This window comes from Scomber japonicus, chromosome 13, assembly GCF_027409825.1.
Source record: "Scomber japonicus isolate fScoJap1 chromosome 13, fScoJap1.pri, whole genome shotgun sequence".
In the NCBI taxonomy this organism is placed as follows: Eukaryota; Metazoa; Chordata; class Actinopteri; order Scombriformes; family Scombridae; genus Scomber; species Scomber japonicus.
In genome coordinates, this window is record NC_070590.1 from 22059755 (window position 1) to 22077612 (window position 17858).

Below are 17858 nucleotides of genomic sequence, written 5' to 3' on the forward strand. Positions count from 1 at the left end.
TTGCCAGTTAAACAGCCTTTCACTGCAGTATGTCTCAGTTTGGAATCTGCCAGGTTGCATGCAGCAGCCAAATGTGTGTGTGTGTGTGTGTGTGTGTGTGTATACATTAGTTAGACTGATGGAATGAAGCCTGTAGAGAAGCAGGCAGAGGGCAGAGAGCAAAAAGGTCAGGGCTTACAACCTTCAGAATAGGGTAAGTGCAGATGGTCTGTGAATCCCTATGGAGCACAGGTTCTGCAAATCCAAAAACACTGGAGCCTGTTTGGAAAATAACAAGAATGAATAATGCACTGAGAGAAGGAAGTGTTGGTGATAAGCACCCACCCTCACAGTGCATTGCTCCACATCCTTTACTGTGGATATTTTTGCTCAGCTGTGTCAGCTTGCAGAGCCCTGCCCAAGCTTGGTCTCCTGGGCAGATATTTTGCAAAGGTTTTAAAATAATAATACCCCTCTGGTGTCTGTTTCACCTTTTGAATTATAATGAAAGAGATGGTCAAATGGTATCATGGTAATGCTTGATCAGCACTTCTACCTCAAGAAACTAAGCCCTCCTGGGGGAGAGTTTATTACTTGGAGTTCACTAAATTTACTGCCAGGTTTTTAAGGTCGAGCAGGAACACAGCGAGGACTTGTTGAAGCTGCCTGGATGAGTTATGTCTCCCTACCTCATCCCTCAGAGGTCACACAGATTCATGGATCACCCTGGGGCTGGATAGTAAAACAGAACCCCCTTTGGCAAATGCTGCTGAGTTAGGGAGTTTAAGAGAGGACTGTGAGCCTGTAGAGTGTTAAAAGGAGGATTGACCTTACTCTGTCAATGGACAGACTTGTCCGATCGTTTTTCATCTATTTCGTGTAGGTTTTAAATAGCTTAAAGATTGCTTTGACAAGTTGTTAAAGAAAGAGAATTCAAAAGGATGATTGGGTTTCGAGACCACAGGCCTGTGTTGTTAGCTGCTGGGTAAAACTTTATTCATTTAGCATTTATAAGAAGTGTACAACCTGTTTATATACTGCTTATGAATGTTAAATAGGAGGGCGTTCAGGGGGTTCAGAGTTTTTCTAGTCTATCTTAAAACTCAAATTGTCTGAACTGAAATAGGTTTCTCTAGCCATAATCATTCCTACTGACCACTAGACGATCTCCTCATAAGGCATTTGCAATGTGAGGGATGGGGCCAAAATCCACAGTTTCCCCTATGTGCAAAAATATATCTGAACCTAATATGAAACTTCAATCATCAAAATTAGTCAAAACAAGTAGATATTTCAACATTATAGTTCTTTTACTGCCAACGTCTCTCTTTTTGTTACTATACTTCACAGCACTCTGTGGATTTTGGAAATGTATTTGAATTTTAATGAACAGTATGGACAGAAGGAATGATTGATAGCTGATGATTCAGCGAGGAAAACCTTTTTCAGTTTTCTTGTAGGCACCTGGATTGTTTTAAGACAGACATTGTGAGAATTGCAAATCTATAAATTAAAATAATGTGTTAACAGTTACTCAGGCAACAATAGTGTAGTCATGAATGGCAATCTTTTCCAGTATGAAGAGTTTGACGTGAGACTGACTGGCCATACAGTTAAGCTAAAATCATGTGCTATATGCCATATATGCATCAAGACATGCTATCATAAGCTCATATGCATCATGAAATAATGAGGCTTTTATTATTTTTTTCCTACCAAATACAACATATTGTGATCCATTACTTTGAAATTAGCCTACAGTGCCATGGTGTATACACATTTTTGTCATATACTATACATATATTTCTCCTCCAGTCCTATCCTCCAGTAATTTTTTTGCTCAGACATCAGTGACACAGCTAGAGCACTTCTCTGTGTAATCAGCTACTGAATCCCCACCACCAGTGTTATACACGCATTTTGTTTTTCAGTTGACTCAGTCCAGTTTTCATATTTTCGTATTTAAACTGAAGGATTATAAACTCCTTTAAAAGCTGACAAGTGTTGTCTTGTGCTATTTATATACAGGATATTCACTATAGCTCCAGAAAAGTCAACATGTTAGAGATACAAGGTTTCCTACAATTTCTTAGACGAATTGGTAAACCAATTATGATCCAAAATTAAATGTGTTATAGTTGAATATGCCAAATACACCAATTCATCTAGGATTCAGCAATAATATAAGGATTTTATTGAATATATTCATATTATTATTGTTTACATAGTGATGTAGGGACAAATATTGCAAATGACTGTAGCTAAAGATATGAGGGCCTTGGTTAACCCATGAATATTCTATGCACTTGTCCTTACAAATAAACTTTGAGTAGTCACAGTTAATTAAAATGATTAGCTGTCATCAATATCTTGTCACTTTATATAATTTGATGAGTTCATGGACTTGGCGACTGCTGCGCATTGACAAGAAACCCGCACAACATTAGTCATTTGATCCATTATAGAAAAACGAAGTGTGAAAGCTACAGTGAGAAATCAATTACCTATAAACGCCACCACTCACTTCGAAATGAATTTACTGTATTATAACTTTTTTTTTTTTTCAAATGCTTCTATGAGCTAAGTAAAGTAAAGTAGAGTTGATGGAAAGTGGGGAGACAGCTGACAAAAGACAGTACTAGAAGCTGACATGTAAAGTGATGGAGGCAGGACAGGAGTGACAGAGTAGGAGGAAGCAGAAGAGGAGAGAGAAAGAGAGAGAGAGGAAGAAGTGTCTGTCCTTCAAGGCACAGAAGTGAAACTTGTCTGCAGAAAATTGAGGTGACGTGGTAGAGACAGTGACAGATGTAGTATGTGCTGGTGCCTGAAGCGTGACCAAGGGGTTGAAATACTGTGTCAACACGCACAACATGTACACATACACAGGCACACACACACACTCACACACACACACACACATGCCAGTGGAGCCCTTTCTGAAAGTGAAAAAGATTAAATGAAAAAAAAAAGACATATAACATAGTTCCTATCCTATAAATGTCACAGAAGACACTCAGCATATTTTTTCTGCCTGCAGGGACCCTAGAGGACCCTGGGAAATGAACATATGTCCTATTGACCTCAGCCACTTGATTCAATCATGAAGCGCTTTATTGAGGTGAAGGCAAAGTCACAGCCTATGTACTCTAAAGGTTATTGGATAGTAGACCTGTTTTAGGTTCAGTAAGAGAGAGGAATAAATGGTATTCTTAAACTAATTGGACAGTGCCATTTGCTAGGGGAAAGTGTTCCTTGTCACTGGGATGAAGGTGAAGCCACAACACTGCAGTACAGTAATGAGCCAACCATGTAGCCATACCACTCCTCTCCTCATACATGTGAAGGTATGGAGAGAAAGGCAGAAATGTCCCCTTTCAATTTTTATTTCCATATCATGGAATCATCATAATTTGGCCTATCCCACATGGAATTACAAGACACAGCTGGATGTCAAATCAATTCAAAATATAGCAACATACTGGCATTTTCCAACACTATATCACTCATAAGTATTTGTCTACATCATTTCAAGCATGTGCAATAACAGAAGAAGAAGAGAAGAATTGGCTTTTTCAGTTTTTATCTCAATGAAAGGCTTTTTGTTAGCTCATTCCACCCTCCTGTCAACCAACTGGCTAACTGAAATGCTTCTTATGTGAACAGCCATCTCAGTCTCTGTGCATCATCGCATACAGTAAAGATCTCTGCCTCTAAAATAAATGAGATAATATTCTCTATGCACTGTTTATATTTGAACAGGCTAAATATATGCAGTTTTGTTTTCTTTTCATATCTTGAAGAGGGAAACGCTGAAGGAGGAGGACGTATGATGGCTTGTGGTAATTAAATGACTGCATTAACATGACAGACATGTTCACAGTAACACCGTGCTCTCTGAAGTGGATCATGGGATATGTGTAGCTCAGTCAGACTGTGAGATTGACAGTTTGAGGTGGGACCCCTGGTCCGTCTCCCTGTCCACTCCTCTTTGATTGTAATCTTATGCTGGAAACAAGCGGGCGCGGGAGATGAACGAGGCAGCGGAGGGAGAGGAGGATTCTCAGAGGTCAGGTTCCCTCTCTGCCTGCCCCTATCCATTAACTAATGGCTCCTCACTTCAAATAGCTGTCACTGCCGCTGACAACATCCCTTCTGTAGTCACTCTGGATAAACGCAGTAAAAGATCCTAAGTGGCAGTGGAGCGGTATGTTTCAAAAAACTTCTCATTTTCTCTCCATATGGATGAGGAGTAATATTGTATGATAGACAAACACTGACACATTGTAAATGCTCTTCATCCACAGCCACAAAGTCAGATATCAGTGTTTATTTCAAATTGTCTGTGGCAGTCTGTAAACGCTTTGCTAGCCTCTTGTTCCTCATCCTGTTTTCCGCTCCCTTCTCTCCCAGTTGGCCCATGGTTAGATCAGTCAGTGAATAAGTATCACACTCCGGGGACAGCTGGTTTGTGTTTACAGTCTGGAGACTGGGGCGAGTGCACTGCAAGTATTATCTAAACAATTTTAGTCGCTATATTCCCCTTGGCTCAGCTTTTCCAAGAGCCAGATTTGCGCCAGAGTGTCAGGACGTAGGGAAAGAGTTTGTTTGGCTTGCAGCGGCATGGTGAAGGGAAAAGAGAGGGGAAGTACTCAAGAGACTCTGACAAAGACCATATGGCTCCTGGGTGTGTGGCAATATTATCAAAATGTGAAGCCGTTCCTTTTGTGTGTGTGTGTGTGTGTCGGGATTGTCCTGTATACATGAGTCAAATTAAACTACAGTTGCTGCTTTCACAGGGGGAAAAAATGGACTGACCTTCAAATCTGCATTATACGTCAGATAATTTAATTATACCATTAATTATAGCCCCCTTAATATATTTTCTACTTTTTTTCTGGCAAAAGGAGGTTTCATTTTGCGATAGAGACATGCTGTTGCCTTGTCAAGAACACAGAGCAAAGCAAACAACAACAACCAAAAAAAAAAGCCCATCTGCTGAATCTAGGTTTATGTCTGATAATGAGCTGGTAGGCATTGTGAATTTTCAGTGGCGTTAACGGTTCCTGCACATTACACACATGTGAAGCCTTCTTTATTGGCCTTGTCATATGTGTGCGTTCATGTCTCTCCCCCCCCCCCCCCCTCCGCTCCTCTCTTTTTGTGCTTATCTTCGGAGAATAAGTTGCTGACGAGGAGAGAGAAAAAGAGAAAGAGACAGAGAGAGAGAGAGAGAGAGAGAGAGAGAGAGAGAGAGAGAGAGAGAGAGAGAGAGACGAGCCACAGGAGGAAAAAAGCAGCCTGGGAGAGTCAAATCAACAAATCTGACTGTAGAGGATAGACTTTTGTGATTTGAATGCTCCTGTGTGCTCATATATGAGCTGCATTATGCATTATGCTTTTGGATATCCCTCCATTTTTTATTTTTTTTCTCCGACATCCAAATCATGTCGGATATCATTTGTTGCGGGTAATGTATTCAGCTCCTGACTGTTGCAGGGGGAGACTCTGTTTGGCTCGGCCCATTTCTCCTGACACTAAATCTTTTCTCCCCGTTTTCCCGCTCAGCGCCGCTTGCATTTCCCTGCAACCTCAAAGCTGTAATGCAGCTAGATTTTATCCATTTCCAATAAAACTCCCTGCTTGCTGTGTCAGGTTACTCTAAAGTCATATGCATTTTATTCACTTCGATTGCTGATTTGTAACATTGTCAAGAGAAGCTTCTTGGATGGCCAAACTCAAGCAACAACTGAAATTAATAAACGGTTAAAAAAAAGCAATCAAGTGCCGACTTACAACAAACTCGGTGCTGACATAAACTATGCTATGGTAAGCACATGTCAAGTGCGCCCACTATTTTGCTTCTGAATTTGTCAGTTTGGAAGTATTAAAGGCTTACAGCATGGTTGAGTAATCCTGCTGTCACGGAGAGAAGAGGAGAGCTGAGATATTAGCCTTATCCATCCTCTATCTGTCACTCCATACCACCACAGTCAACAGCATTCACTAGCCATGTCTGTGCTTAAGGTTAATTCTATCTTCCCCCCCTAAGGGTCAAAGGTTGTTCCGCTTTTTCGTTTTGACCTTGTGTCAGTTTTTATTTGCTAAAGCTTCTTTCTTTTTCTTTTTTTTTATTGTGTCTGCTCATTGTATCTGTTGTGTGGTATCATATCAGCCGGTAAAAGTTAACTGTAATGTCATTTCAAAATAATTACACTCAGTGCAACTCTGGCAGCCCCTTCAGGGAGTGACAATTGATAATGAAGACTCTCTCTCTCTCTCTCTCTCTCTCTCTCTCTCTCTCTCTCTCTCTCTCTCTCTCTCCCTCCCTCTCTCTCTCTCTCTCTCTCTCTCTCTCTCTCTCTCTCTCTCTCTCTCTCTCAGACGTGCGCTGTGTAATTGTGGTTTGATTGTTAGTGCCTGTGATTAAAACTCCAAACTTTTTGGACTATCATTAAGCTAATCAAAATTCTTTCATGATCAAGTAGAGGCAAGCACTTTGCTTTTAGCATAATCAAATATTGCGAAGGCCAGACAGACTAAATAACAGAGTGATTCAACTCAGTATTTATTGGATGTTTTACACAGTCTAACATATTTTTCATCACCATTTGCTCTTTTGCTTAAAAATAATCTTAAAGGTCATGCTTGCTCTTCACATAAGGTAGTGCTTTTACCACTTGACACACTTACTGTAACACTTAGCACCACTTAACACAGAGAAGCTTTTCATACTGATATACAGATTACAAAAACATGCTAGAGTCAGAATCAGGATACAACTTAAGTGAACTAAGATGGTGATTTAAAGGATATAGTGGGAAATTTTCTATATTTTTCTCATTGGCAACAACTTTCATGTGCAGAACCAAACCAAAAAGAAACTGATCGCACTTAGTAGTATTGTATGTGTATCCAAAGACTGATATATCTTATTCCCCTGTGCCGTAGACCTGTCGTCCAAAAACTATTAAAAACACGTCAATGAGCCACACTGCTCTACTGGGTGATATGTTCCCTCACCATGAATACTAAGGTTAGTTTGTTTAGAAACAGCAATCAAGTCTTCAGTCTCTGGAGAGTTACTCTGTGTGAGGCAGACGTCACTGCGCATGTTTGGAATACATTTCCATTCATAGGGCTGTGCTAGCTTCTTATGCTACATATCACAACCTCTTGACTTTATACCACATTGTAAATTTATCTAGTACAAAGTCAGGACGTTGCGATATGTAGCTCAACAAATTAGCGTAAAGTTGTACTGAAGTTAATGCATTTACACAATGTATTTCATCACTTGATTCCTTAAAGATAAGGCTAAATGTCAACTGCATGAAATAAGATGCTATTATGTAAAATGATAACATGATATTTACAAAGCAGTACATTATGAACCTAAGCATTTGAGCACACCGTACTAAATAATGTTGCTGGTGAAAAGGGCAAATTAGAACATTTTAAGAAACATTATCAGGCAGTCTACACTTAATGTTTCACAGAAATGGCTCTACTGAAAAGCAGTGACAGACACTTGAAACCAGAGATTCTAGCAGTTCCTAGTGTAGCAGCAGAGTAATAGGCTGTTTATGCAGTACAGCTCCTAATGCTTACCCACCAAAACCAAAGATGCTGGTATCTTCTCTAATGGGCTGCAGATGTGGTGATTTATAAAAATGCAGCAAAATATGGGACAAAGAGTAAGAGAGAGAGAGAGAGAGAGAGAGAGAGAGGAGTGGCTCCTCAATGGAAAGCTGAATAATGAGATGTACAGTTCCAAAGCACCACAGCCATTCCTGTGCCTGCCTGGCTGTCAGTTCTACATCCCCTATTTTCTGCCATTTTCTCCCCCTCTTCCTCTTCCTCCTCCTCCACCACCTCCTCCTCCTCCTCCTCATCCTCCCCCCCGTCCTCCTTCTGGAGCATCTCTTCATCTCTCTCCACTGGGAATACTTTGGAATGTGCAGACAGGTTTGTGATGGAGTCTCTGTTGTGGCTGATTTGCCAAAGCTGCTTATTGAAAGCTTTGATGACCAGTGATGTGTTCCCCATTTTAAAAGTGTCATACACACAAAATACAAAGTGTATGTGTGTGTGTGTGTGTGTGTGTGTGTGTGTGTGTGTGTGTTTGTGCATTTCTGTCTTTGTAAGGTGTATAGTATTTAGAAGCAGACTGTAAAAACATGTCTATCTTTGTCTGTATTTGTGTTACTAATACTAAATTATTATTCTATTAATGTTAATAATGTATCACATGGAAAATGCTTAAACAATTTAAGTTAGATTAAGCTACACCTCCACTTCAAAGGGCCGCATTTTTGTCTACCTCTTATATCTTCAACATCAACAGCGTCTTGTGATGTTGACATTGCAGAAATAATAAATCAAATAGGCATTTTCATTATTTTTCCAATTAATTGTGTTGCTATGTGTGAATATAGTAATAATTCATACTCACAATCTCTGTGTTTGCTTAGCTGGCAGCCTCCTTCCACACCCACAAACTAAATTCCCCATTTCTCTTGTCATCAAGGCCAATTGTCAAGGTCTCAGTTTTATTATGCATAATAGAGACTGTGTGGAATAAATGAGCTACTCCTGCGATCTAGCACAAGTATCTACACGCAACAATAAGTGTTTACAGGTATACTGTACATTCCATTCCATTCCATTCATTCTCTCAAACATATATTAAAGTATATTATCATAAAATGCCATAAAATATTCAAGGAATTAATATTTCATCATGCAAAATTCTTTCTGCCAATAAAACCCTCCTCTGTGTTTGCCCAACCTTTCTTAATTTATCATCATCCTCGGCGGAAAACTCCCTTTACTGTTTCTCCCAGACTTCCCAAGGCTATTGCAGAGACATAACAAAGGAGCACAAATACAGACAGCAGGAGACGAGGCACTAAAAGCTGAAGGAGTGCATGAAGCTTAGAGGTAGAGGAAAAACCAAGAGAGACAGAAGAGGGACTGGAGATAATTAAAAGGATCTTCAGAGCGATATAGCCCGCAGCATTGGGACTTCTTATTCATTTACACACATATAAATGCCCCTCCATGTGCGCGTACGTGGAAAACCAGTTAGTGCACCTTTACCCGAATATGTGTTGCCTTTCTATTTTTCAGGACATAAATCTGTGTCCCGTCCCCCCCCCCCCCCCCCCCCCCCCCTCCCGCCCATATCTTTAATACAGGTTATGCAAAGCACGTCAGGATTCAACTCATTTTCATAACAGCAATCTACAGGCAATTTATCACAATCATGCATGAAAAATATGCCATTATGCTGCTCAGATTCATTATTTTTTGGTTTAATATATTATCTTGTGTTTTGGTGGAAAACAATCCAAGAACACATTTGTAGGTTTTAATGTCACAGTGAAAAATGTGCAATATCTACAACACGTGCAGTTAAAGTATTTTTTTTCCCCCTTTCACATTAGACTAATGTTGTTGTGATATGTATTTATTGTTAAGAATGGCAGGGAACTAAGCTGATATACACCATGCATACTAATTGAGCCGCTTTTCCCCAGTTATCTAATTCACTTCAGCGGGGGACAGTAAATGCTATAAGGGACTTTCAGCACTGCCTCTCTGCTCTGATGAAGTGGTGCTGATGGCTCTGTTGTGTCTAGTGCTTGCGATCATGGCTGCTCTGCCCCATGTCTCTGAGGTCAGGGGGATGAACAGCTGATATGATTGTTTGACAACCTGTCAGCAAGTGGGCTGCTACCAGAATGCATGTGCGTGTATGTGTGTCAATCCCAGTGCTCTATGTGGAAAATGAGACAAATACCACCTGTTACTATGCAAATGGAACTGTTATGCTTGGCCACTCATATTCTACTGCTTGGTTGAGTGTAGAATACAATTGGATTTATTTTTGTTTATTTCCACATAGCAAAAAAATCAATCGGCTCATATAAAAGCAAGAATGACTTTCCTCTCATTGACCTCTTTGCTCATAAGACTGTATAAACACACAGCATGCTACGTATTGATTTCTATTGATCATGAATCAAATTCATGCTCAAATATTTTTAGCATTAAAAAATGCATGCAGAGACTGAAAACCAGACTGATAAATATGAGGATGATTTTGTAAGGAAATCATGTTTTTTTTAATATATTAACATCCAGGAAAAGCAGCTTTATTCACTTAATGGCACCACCGTTTTCTAGAAATACATGTTATGTATAGTAGCAGATGAGTGACAGGTATGATTTCCAACCCTAATGCACAAATTGCCTTGGTTGTGCAGTGCCACTGTGGTTTGCTTTTAAGCATAACAACACAAGTATATTTAGATATTCCATTAAGTTGTCTGCTTCGTGGCTTATTATTTGATAGCAGATTTTGTGGCACCAAATAGTACCTCCTGCTGCATGTCCTGCCAGCCTTGTAGTTAATAGGAGGAAAGAGCGAGAGAGACTCTCCGATGTGGAGAAAAAGTGAGCTGATGTGGAATGTCCTTGATATTTTTAGTATTTTAGATGTACAGTATATTCTTTCAGATCTCACCATGCATACTTGAGTCTGATTTTCATATGACTAGTTTATTGACTGTAAGCTAACTGGATCTTCTTTCCTGGATGCTTTTTGCATTTTTCTCATGAAAGATTCACACGCCGATAAAAAGGATGTACTTTTCCAGCCTCCATTCCTATATGTTATCCCAGTGGCCTCCGAGCAGAGTTGGCTAATTAAAGGTTTACTGAATTCATTTGGAGTGAGTGAGTGAGTGAAGCGAGCCAGGATTCATAGCTGGATTGATAATTGGATTGATCGGGTAGACTGAGATTCCTGCAAATCTCCCACATCTAATTTGATACTGTGGGTATTTTAAGTAGCACAATAACCTCAGTAAATGTTATCTATGTATCCTGCAATATGATTTTAAATGTGTGCTACAGTAGTTGTCTTCTTTTTGCAGTAGTAAGCTCCCATGTTTTTCAGTGTGCATGAGTTAGTTTTATGTCAGGATTTGTCAAAGCTGCAAAAAAAGGCTTCCAAATTCCCAATAAGACATCTGTGGAGTGATTCCTGCACACAATATTCACCTCTGCCATCTGTTTTATTGGTTGCTGATGTTTTAGTGCAAGCACTTTTTTCATGGCCTCCCACCAAATGTGTGTACGTCAAATACTCCTGTGAGAAATGTCTTACTATAACGGTAAAGTCGACAGGCAATGGAGCAACACGTCCTTCCACCACAAACAGACACAAACCTCTATCTTTCTCTTCCAATTCTACCGCTTTAAATGCAAGATGCTTCTCGAGATGATTGGTTGTTTAATTGACAGCTAACTGCTTCCCTTCACTGACAGATGAGGAAGTTTTTTTTACACTAATAGCCATCGGACACCTGCGCGTCTTGTCAGTTTTTCCTTGAGGTTTGTTGACAGCGCGCAGGACGACAGCGGGTGTGATGTAGGAGTGCTGTCAGTCTGATGTCTTATATTCTCGCTGTCACCTATTCTCTCGCACTCGCAGAAAGTGCCATTTATAAATAGAGTGTATGACGAAGCCATGTGGTGTTTTTGTTGGCGTGCATTTCCTTTTCTTAAAAATAAAAAAAGGCAAACATATCAGGGGTAGAACTGACATATCTAATCTGATTTAATTAGAGGTTAGTTTATTTCACACGTTTCTTTTCATGCATTTGTTTTTTAAAGCACATTTTATTTGTATTCACCTGCAGTTTGGTTATCATATTTTCTTCCTTTGCTTCTAGGTTTTCTTGTTTATCTCGAATACGGTGTTCATTTTCTCCGTCTGTTATGATTTTAATAAGCCTCTGTGCAAATAAATAAACTGTAAAAATCGAAAGAATTCATATGAAATGTACTGTACACAGACAAAAGAATTGTAAATGTTGTGGGTCAGGACACTCATATTCCCTCTTCCCTCCTTAGTGTATTTTCTTTCTGACTTGTGCTTGTTTGAGTAGAACTTGGCCTTGGGTCTGCCTCTCTATCTGCTGCTGCTCTGTTGGCATTGATTATCATAGACCTGCGGTATCCACTGTGTGTGTGTGTGTGTGTGTGTGTGTGTGTGTGTGTACATGTATTTGTGTGTACGTGTTTCACCGTCTAGCTCCACTGCATGCTGAGAAGGCAGATATCTCTAGAGGTTCTGTAATAGAGCGGATACTGTTGCCCGCCTCGCACCGCCATGGGGGATGGAGGGAGTGTTGGATAGTGGGAAGGGATGCAAGGGGAGAACTAGGGGGAGAGGGGAAAGGATGAGAGTATCCACCGCTTACTTGCAGATACGATTGAAATCCTATCTGTTTGGTTAGCCCTTTGACTCTACTGTTCACAAACCCTCCTAGTTGGAACTAATTGAGGCGTGTTTCTTCAGGAGATATCATAGTACTTAAAAGTTGAATTCAATGAAAACTACAAAAGATGTATTTCTTCACTCATGACTCCAAGGTGTCTACTCACACAGATCATTTTTGTTTCATTACACCAGTTTTTGAGAAATGTTCTTCTCCCTCGACCAAAATGTAATGGAGGGGAATGTTTATCATTGAAAAGTTACATTTTAAGAGTTCATCTATTTCCAGAACCAGTGTTCAGTGTGCCTTTAGTATAAAGTAGTTAAATTTGTGTGAACTCACCATTTAATGACAACAAAATAAAGGGTAAAACCAGATGAAGTCAGATATATTCTTCTGTTCCACCACTGCGTTTACAATTTAAACTTTCTATGCCTTTAGGGAAAGCACACAACCATAATGGATATGAATGCCTCCTCGCTGTGTGTTCTGAGGAGCAACAGCACAGCTAGATGAACCGAATTGCTTCTGGTAGAGAGAAGTACAGGAAGCTTCACACTCCCATGAACACACAGCGGGGTATATGCTGTACGTTGTTTACAGTATACACAGTCTGCCATGTTTAATAGCCCTCCCTGTCGTTCCCATTTGGTTACCGAATAGAACGACAAGCTCACAAACACCAGGACTTTAACAGCCCATGCATGTTAGTCAGTACGCTTCAATGGAGGCTATTAAACATGGGCTAGCTTCAGCATTGAACACCTACTGGGGCTAATCAGGGGTTTCAGTACTAGTAAATCTTAGTGTGCCTTGCCTCGTAAATAACTGTAAGACTGCTGCAAAGGTATGTTCACCTCCTGCTTTTCATTCAAACCCCCTGAGCAGCTGTATATGTATATCAAGCAGAGCGGAATAAAACAGCGCATCGCACAACAAACCAATTAATTTGGACACATGCTGCGAAAAAGACAGTGGAGTAAAAATTAAGAAAGTGGAAGTCAACCATGGCTAGACGGAAAACCTTGATATGATGTGTGGAATTCAGTGTCTGTTGTGTAGGAGGTGGAAGATGGTAGCACTACAAACTGAAGCAGAAATGATAATTAACACTGCCCTTAACCCTGAGTCCCGAGTTTCTCCTCTACACATCCGTGCCTATGGAGACTTAAAAGCAACTCTCTCACTCTCCACAGACTGTGAAGGACAACATTTCATTTGGTTTCACACAATGCCAGAAATATCTTCTAAGAAAAGGTTATCCCTATCCCTAACTGCCCTCTTTCTCATTTCTTCCTATTTGGATCCAGACAGTGCTGAGTCTACTCAGAGAGAGACAGCTGGAGGGATTACAGTGAGCTAATTATAAGCTATCAGTCCATAATTGCAGCGGATTACGCTATTATTCATACAGAGCTTAGCTGCACAAAATGCCTTAACCACCATTACGTAGCATATATTGCTATGTATTATTCACTATTTATACAGCTGAAACTAAATACCATATTTTAGTATAAGTAGCCTTAGTAAGGGTAAAGAATAACGACACCATATTAGCCTATTACAGCTATTTTCTCAGGCTGATGTGCTGAGGGTGTTGTTAAATTGATGAAAATGACATGGTACAAATCAATCAGAGAAAGTCATTGTGGGAGGAGTGTGTTATCTGACCTCTGGGCAGACCTTAAGATGACAAACAGACACCTTAGTGAAGGAAATCACTTGAGCAGAAACACCAGAGCCTTGTAGGTTTGGTGCAGATCAGTGGATATGTTTATTCATCATTAATTTCCACTGGTTGGTAACATTACCCTCAGAGAAAAACAAAAGCACAGAATCATTGAAATATTGTCAATGCTTCAGTTGATCAATGGTCAGCAGCACAAGATGAGTTGGAAAGGGTAGCTTTAGTACAGACACATTTGAATTAATCCGATTGATTCCCCCCCTCCCTCCGCTTTGCACTGAAATAAGTGTTGTTTTTTTGTGGTGATACTAAAAACATATCAAAGACTTGTTGTTTTTTTAAAAAGCTCAAATCACAGTAGAATAAAATAAAACATCTGTCATGAAATAGCTTGAACAGAAAAGACCCCCCAACTCACAACAGATATCTGCTACTGTCATTCATCTTGCACTATGTGGTGTCTACTAATAGAATGCTGTAAAACAGGGTGGTGGAACACAATCCCAGTAGGCGACACACACAATGTTTGCCAACGTTTAACAAATATCTGCCACGTGGATTTGCAGGAGCTTGTTGAAATAAGTTTCATCATCTGTCATCATCAGTTTTGTTTGTTTGTTTGGTTTTTATATCTATCATTTACAGGAAAAGTAAATGGCAGGCAAAGTGAATATTGACAAAGTCCAAGTGTTTGCAGGTCCTTCCATCCGCCTGGATCTCTGTGTTGCCAGGACACCAGTATGTTGTTTCTCAAGCTCACTGTTTTTTTTTAAATAATCTATTTAGCAATATGTTCAGTTTGCCCCCTCCCACCTCCTCCGTCAGAGCAGCTGTCTCTGTACACATGGTGCAGCAAACGAACCTTAACGTTTTCCTTGCACTACTGCTAAAACCAATTAAAAGTACGGCAAAGAAATCACCTGATTATGAATCACCTGATTATGAAGCCTCCCCAACACCTCCCACCACTCCTTTCCTTTCCCCCTGGTGTGTGTATTCATGTGTGCATCCATGTATGCACGCCACCGAGGGCAATGTTAAGAGACGATCAGGTGGGAATGTGACATACTTTCCGGTTTTGCGTGTGCCTGTCTGTGTGCTAATCCATATGGGCGAAGCACTAATTAAATCCAGCGGCTCAACCATTCACACCACTGGCTGCTTGGCACTGAAAAAAAAAAAAAATCTGTTGGTGTTCTGTCAGGTTATATGACAATACCAGCAGGGAGAGTTTATGTGGGTGCGTGTTAATGTCAGCAAGAGAGAAGTGGGCGTGCGATTGAGGCCGTGAAAAGACTTTGTTTGTGCGCAAGAGTGAGAGGGAGTGAGCTGGCCCGCAGAGGAAAGAAATATTAATTCCACTCTAGTGTTTATAGATGGGACGGTGCGATTGGGCTTGATGATGATGTAGATGTCTGTGTAGGAGTGGAGCTTTGTCAGCAGGGTTAATAATGGAGGGGACAGCGTGTGATGCGAGGTCTCCTCACTCTGAGCCAAACCTGCTGGAGTCACCCAGACAGAGTGGCAGACTGCTTCTCTCCCCTAGAAGTGGGTGCCTCTCTCAGCAATTTCCTCGCCTTATCAAATCTAAACAGTATAAATGTGTGCCTTCCCTCTCCCCTGACCCCATCATTCCCTCTGGCTTTCCCCCAACCCCTTCCATCTCCAGAGCAGAAACTTATTATCGTGTTATAAGCGAGGTGACTTTAGCCCTAGATTTATTTTTTAAGTGCATCCCTTCCATTTTCCTCTCTAGAATTGTTTAGTGGGCAATGTTGTTTTCATTATTCTTACACGCATATGTGAATAAGTGAGGTCACTTGGTCTGCAGTGATTTTGTAATTGTCCGCTTGATGTGTGTATGCTAGTAATTTCACAGCCAACGTGTTGATGTTCCTTACGCGTTGTGTGTGACTGCATGCTTGATTAGTCTGTAGTGCTCGGGAGGGCTAATGTGTGGGTATATTGGTGTTGTGTTAACAGGATAAAGATTTATGGGGTGGGTGTGGAGGTGGGGGGGATTGGGGGGGGGGAGACCAGCATGTGTTCTTTGCTCCACACAACAGATAGATAAATAAATGGAAATTGGGCCCATTTGTCACTGCCAGGGCTCGCCTGTGATTCTGTGTACCTGTGGAGTGCCGAGCCGAGCCGAGACGTGACAGTTTGTACCTGCCGGTCCCTTATCGGGTCGTCTATCACACTTGTCCCCGTGAGCCGGTTCTACCCTCCTGCACACGCTACTCCTCAACCAAAGGCGAGGCAGCAAGGCAAAGAGCTATACCTCTGTTTAATGTCCTGCTGTTTGCATGCACACCTTTTGCATAAAAAAAAAAAACTTATCAAAGGTTGAGTTTGTCTCTGTAATGAAAAGCCACATGAAGCTTGCCAGGATAACCATCATGAAAGAGAAAAAAACTGTGAAATTGCATTGTTGTTTTAAACAGAGAATTAACGCCCACAACTCCAAAATCATCTGCTTTTTTTCCCTTTTTTTCTGTCAGTGTAGTCAAAGATGAGAGCACATTGTTGATAAAATAAACATGGATTGGCATGGTTTAATGGCTTTCAGACAAAACATGCATTTCAGATTTTAAAAGGAGAAAAGACAATACAGCTCACCGTAATGCTTAATCAAAACCTAAGTGAGACAAGCTGCTCATCTAGGTGCATCCTTTGTTTGTGAAAATTCTGTAGCCTTTTGTGTCCCAGAATGTCTTTTTTTGTCATATTTGGGACACAAATATGTAAAAAATGGAACTGACAACACTGTCTAATTTAAAAAATCCTTAGTAGAATCCTGCATGAGGTTCGGTTTAAACAACAAAAAGTACTTTGGTTAAGGTTAGGAAAGGATTGTGGTTTCAGTTAAATGTTAATAAAGTAAACATGTCCAGTCAAGTGCTTCAAATTATTGCTGACTTTTATATTTGACCCAGACCACAGTCATTCCCTAACCTTAAGCAAATGCTTTGAGTTGCCTAAACATATCCATCAAGCTAGTTACTAAAAGAAGATTATATTGCAGTAGCAGATACTGTAGGACATCACTGAGTACATTACACATTCAGTAGCAAGATTTTGCGGTTTACCAACGTAATCTGGTTTACTAGATTACGTTGATTAGCGTGTCTTTATTATGGGGATAAAAAATATATATAATCTGGGCGGCATAGCATTAATAACAAAACAGACTTTCGTTGCAAATTTGTAGTATATAAATGTAATTTCAAGCAGACAGGGTTGTTTATTTAGCATATTTCCCCTGTAATTTCCTCTGGGAATACAAATTGTGGCACAAAATGAGGAAAACTCCTCTCATGCACAGTAAGTGCTGAGTTTACCAGAAGCAACAGCAGTTACTTTGGAACATACAAGAACTGGGTAATTATTATCTTTAGCAAAAGCTTCCATGGCTACACTTGAATAATATTAAATCCAAGCAAGACAGTGCTGCAAAGACAGTTTTCATCAAATAATAGAATAAACAAAGGTCAAATCTCATAGGTGATCTGTTTAATTGACAAATGTGAGTGCACCTGTAGTGCCATGTGTGTTATATGTTACACTCCTCTTTTCAACTGAACTGTAATATCCAGCTAGCAGTTCTTTTCATTTTTTCACTCACACTTTTTTATACATAGAAGAGAGAGACGTTGAGGCAGAGACAGACATGAAGCCGCAGTGCAGTTGTGTGGTTTACTCTGGTATTCTGCTGACATGGGATCCATTAGGAGGGTTTGGAGGAGAGGGGAGGGGGGGGGGGGTCAGGCTGGGGAAGAGAGAATGCACAACAGGACCAGGAAAAGAAAAAAAAGAGGGAAGCGTGGGCCTAAAAATCAGTGAGGGAAATCTAGCATTGCCGAAAGATTTTCGAGCAGGCTTGGAAGCAGCGGAGAAGA

The 17858-nt window shown here is 40.4% G+C and overlaps 1 protein-coding gene across 1 annotated transcript in view; it reads left to right on the forward strand.

Annotated features, from left to right (window-relative positions):
• LOC128371453 (roundabout homolog 1-like) overlaps positions 1-17858 on the forward strand; it is a 79308-nt gene that overhangs the window by 21214 nt on the left and 40236 nt on the right. The window lies entirely within an intron of this gene.